General features: G+C 38.9%; 1 pseudogene; it reads right to left on the reverse strand.

The window, feature by feature from the left end:
* Positions 1–2,429: 2,429 nt before the first annotated feature.
* On the reverse strand, positions 2,430–3,986 carry LOC108385167 (small ribosomal subunit protein eS21 pseudogene; annotated as a pseudogene).
* Between the last annotated feature and the right edge of the window lie 1,083 nt (positions 3,987–5,069).

Consider the following 5,069-nt stretch of genomic DNA (forward strand, 5'->3'; position numbering starts at 1 on the left):
ACTGTCTAACCCCATACACAAAAGTAACTTTGAAATAGATCAAAGACCTGAATGTAAGTCATGAAACCAAAGAACTCTTAGAAAAAAACATAGGCAAAAATCTCATGGACATAAACATGAGTGACTTCTTCATGAACATATCTCCCCAGGCAAGGGAAACAAAAGCAAAAACGAACAAGTGGGACTATATCAAGCTAAAAAGCTTCTGTACAGCAAAGGACACTATCAATAGAGCAAAAAGGTATCCTACAGTATGGGAGAATATATTCATAAATGACAGATCAGATAAAGGATTGACATCCAAAATATATAAAGAGCCCACACACCTCAACAAACAAAAAGCAAATAATCCAATTAAAAAATGGGCAGAGGAGCTGAATAGACAGTTCTCTAAAGAAGAAATTCAGATGGCCCACAGGCACATGAAAAGATGCTCCACATTGCTAATCATCAGAGAAATGCAAATTAAAACCACAATGAGATATCACCTCACACCAGTAAGGATCGCCATCATCAAAAAGACAAACAACAACAAATGTTGGCGAGGTTGTGGAGAAAGGGGAACCCTCCTTCACTGCTGGTGGGAATGTAAATTAGTTCAACCATTGTGGAAAGCAGTATGGAGGGTCCTCAGAATGCTCAAAATAGAAATACCATTTGACCCAGGAATTCCACTTCTAGGAATTTACCCTAAGAACGCAGCACTCCGGTTTGAAAAAGACAGATGTACCCCTATGTTTATCATTGCACTATTTACAATAGCCAAGATATGGAAGCAACCTAAATGTCCATCAGTAGATGAACGGATAAAGAAGATGTGGTACATATACACAATGGAATATTACTCAGCCATAAGAAAAAAACAGATCCTACCATTCACAACAACACGGATGGAGCTAGAAGGTATTATTATTATGCTCAGTGAAATAAGCCATGCGGAGAAAGACAAGTACCAAATGATTTCACTCATATGTGGAGTATAAGAACAAAGGAAAACTGAAGGAACAAAACAGCAGCAGAATCACAGAACCCAAGAATGGACTAACAGTTACCAAAGGGAAAGTGTCTGGGGAGGATGGGTGGGAAGGGATGGATAAGGGCGGGGGAAAAGAAAGAGGGCGTTACGATTAGCATGATAGTGCATGGGGGGCCCAGGGAGGGTTGTACAACACAGAGAAGACAAGTAGTGATTTTACAGCATGTTACTACACAGATGGACAGTGACTGTGAAGGGGTATGTGGGGGGGACTTGGTGAAGGGGAGAGCCTAGTAAACATAATGTTTTTCATGTAATTGTATATTAACGATACCAAAATAAAAATTTAAAAATAAATAAATAAATAATTAAAAAACTGAAGGAACAAAACAGCAACAGACTCACAGACTCCAAGAAGGGACTAGCAGTTACCTAAGGGGAGGAGTTGGGGAGGGTGGGTGTGGAAGGAGGGAGAAGGGGATTAAGGAGCATTATAATTGGCAATCATGATATAGGTAGGTCACGGGGAAGAAGTACTGCATGGAGAAGACAAGTAATGACTCTATAGCATCTTACTATGCTGACAGACAGTGACTGCAATGGGGGGTGGGGGGTTGAGGACTTGATAATATGAGTGAATGTTGAAACCACAATGTTGTTCATGTGAAACCTTCATAAGTTGTATATCAATACTATAATGAAATATATATATCAGTTTGGATATGACTGATGTTTAGTCATGATTAAATTCAGGTTATGCATTTTTTAGCCAAAATGTAACAGAAATAATGTTGTGTTCCCCCTATGAGGCTCATCAGAAGGCACATGATATCATTCTGTCCCTTTGATAATGAGGCTGACTTTGTTCACTTGGTCAAAGCTGTGACTACTATTTTCCTTTTTGTAACTAATAAATATCTTGTGGGAAGATACTTTGAGACTATGTAAATACTTTCATGTGCCAATTTTAGCATCCATTGATGATTCTTGTATAAAACAATTATCTCTGTACTTTTGCCAAAAAAATGTTCTATTTCCATCATTCCATCTACTGTTATTACTTAGAGTTCTACTTCAATAAATAGCTTTTCCTAATTCTTTATCATTTATTCACTGTTTTTCTTATATCAGCATGAAGCTATGGATTCTTATTTTATTCATGGGATATAATGTGGGCTATAATTTACTAGTATCATTATTGGTATTGTTTCAGTTGTCCCAGATTTAGCCACTGGGAGTCCCTCAGATTGGCTCTCTCATCCTTCTTGTCCCCATCATATTTTGAAATGTGAGAATTTACATTCTTGTTACCTGCTTTCCGCATTCACCCCATACTTGTTATAGAAACAATGGACCTTGATTTTTCTACCTTGGCATCTTTGTGGGGTTTTTTGGGGGGGTGGGCAGACTTCACTATTTCTTTACAATGAATATTCCACATTTATGATCCTCTTCAGTCAGAGGTCTTTGAGATGATGTCATTCGCTGTGGCCAGTCTCATTGTGGAGTCTCTGCCTCACCCATTCTGCGAATGGCCCCACAGACAATGTAGGTTTTGAACCTTTCTGTACCTGTTGTCATCCTTGGCCACATTCATCTGGATGGCCATGTGGCCCTTGGTGCTTATGATACAGTTGCTGGCAGAGTGTTTCTGCAGCAGGTACAGGTCCGCAAACTCACCAGTGCTGTTCTGTATATCGAGGGTGCACCTGATACCACCCCCAGGAATGCAAACAGGAAGAAAGCGCTATGTTGATATCTTTGAAATTAAGCAGTGTATGTGTTCTTCAAAACAAGTAACAGCATTATTCAGAGAAGGTGGTTAAACTTGGATTCAGGAAAAAAAAACCATTTTGCATATCTTTATGACTTAATCCTGACATTTCTGAGGCCAAATCACCAGCCAAAACCTGCAGGTGGTAAGTGAGGTATGTGCTTCATGTCCAGAGTGATGTAAGATGCTGTTTCAGGTGCTTTTGATTGCTATAGAAAGCTCACAGTAGGCCTGTCAAACACCTACTTTTGTTATAGTTATAGGGGCTATAGGTCAGAAGGCATGTGTAACAAAATGCAGAAGGCAGGAAGGACCACATAATCTGATCCTTTATCACTTAGGCAGTTGGAATTCTTGGCAATAACCCATTGACTTAGCTTTGTATCTACTTATTGTATAGCTATTGAGCACCTACGGGGTTCGAGGCCCTGAACTAGGTCCTAGTTGTATGAGATACCATGGAAGGATCATTCCTGTGATGGCTGTTGGCAGAGGTCCTTGGCTACTGACTGGCTGCTTCTTGCCTCGGTTTCTTGCCACTAGAGCTCTCTGATCCATCTGCTGCTTCAGGTGGTGAATGAAGTATTTTTCTTAAAGAAAAAAAAATGTGATAAAAGGCGAACTAATGGGAAAGAACACACATGCAAACATACATACATAAATAAGAAACTGCTGAGACAGTTAAGAAATGCTTCTCCATTGAATGTTACTCTTTTGATAATGAACAGCTAATTCCTCTAGAAATTTTTCATGAAAAGCTCCAACTATTAAAAATAAAATTAGATTTTTAAAATCAATTATTAATGACACACAGTATGACACTATTTGCATGAAATTCAAGAATAGGCAAAATTAACAAAAGGATTTAAAAATCAGCACAGGGGGGTGTAGTAGTATGTATTGCTACATCACAAATTACCCCATAGCTGAAAATAACAAACATTTGTTATCAAATAATTTCTGTGAGTCATAAATTTGGGAGTGGCACAGGCCAGTTGTTCTGGTTTGGGGTCTTTCATGAGACCGAAATCAGGACACTGGCCCTGGCTATGGTCATCCGAAGGTTTGAGCAGGGCTGGTTGATTCACTCAAAGATGGTCTACTTAGTTCAAAACACCGTGTGATGGCCGTTGGCAGAGGTCCTTGGCTACTGACTGGCTGCTTCTTGCCTCGGTTTCTTGCCACTAGATCTCTCTGATCCATCTGCTGCTTCAGGTGGTGAATGAAGGGGCACATTATGTGAAGACAGATTTACAGAGAGTATACACAAATAGAATTTACCATTCTAATAAAAAATAGCAATGAGGATAACTTAATAAAGAGATTATTATGCTGCACAATCACAGACCATTTTTGCTTAAAACTTTAGGTGACTCTTGTATGTTATTACAATTAGAATTCTTTCATATACTTAATCCACTTTATAATTTTTCTCATCTTAATTTCAATTATTTTCTGACACCCTATATTTATCATATCTTCATTACAAACACATTTTAAACACCAAACAACCTACACCCCAAAGTGGAATTTCCAAGCTTTTGACATTTTTTCCTTACCTTCTTATTTTAGATTCATCTGGACCCACCCACCTCCGTGTTTCTATCTGGTCAGTCTTTGTTGCACTTATGAAGCTAAATAAATGAAAAGTCATTTAAAATGGAGTTGGGAGGCCAGAAGGGGGAGCTCTTACACCACACTACTTATCATCCAATTGTAAACCCCTACAGGAAAAGACTTACCTTGCACTCGAAATAGTAGAAGCCTATTTTACTACTCCAGTGGGAGGAAATAAGAATTTCACCTTGTCCAGTAATAATCTCAGCCAATAAAAAATACCACAACTCAGCCAATGAGAAACCACCACCACCCTGAACTCTTGCTTTCCTCCAATGGACTTTAGTTCAGAACAGTCCCTCCAAATTTCCTCCTTTTCTGTATAAAGTAATATTCCTCTCCTTTGATCTCTGAACTTGCCTATATTTATGATAGCTTTCACATTCCAAATTGCAATTCCTCTGCCATTCCTGAATAAACCCATTTTTCTGGTAAATAGTAAAATGATAAAATAACTGGCTGTTTTACTTCTAGGGTCAGTACTGGTGTTAGAGAAGTGGGATCCATAGAAGACCCCCAATAACTCCAAAGCTGCTGAGCAGACAGGACATGGGCATTCACTAAGCCCATTAAGCTTACATTTTTCTCATTGACCCCGCAATTTGAAAGTCTCTTGGACCCAGGGTCCACTCTGCATTTTGAGCTCTCCAGGCTTTATTTGGGATTTAACAGTTTTGTCCTTTCAATACTGGTGAAAGTTTT

The sequence above is a fragment of the Manis javanica genome, chromosome 13 (genome assembly GCF_040802235.1).
Source record: "Manis javanica isolate MJ-LG chromosome 13, MJ_LKY, whole genome shotgun sequence".
Lineage (NCBI taxonomy): Eukaryota > Metazoa > Chordata > Mammalia > Pholidota > Manidae > Manis > Manis javanica.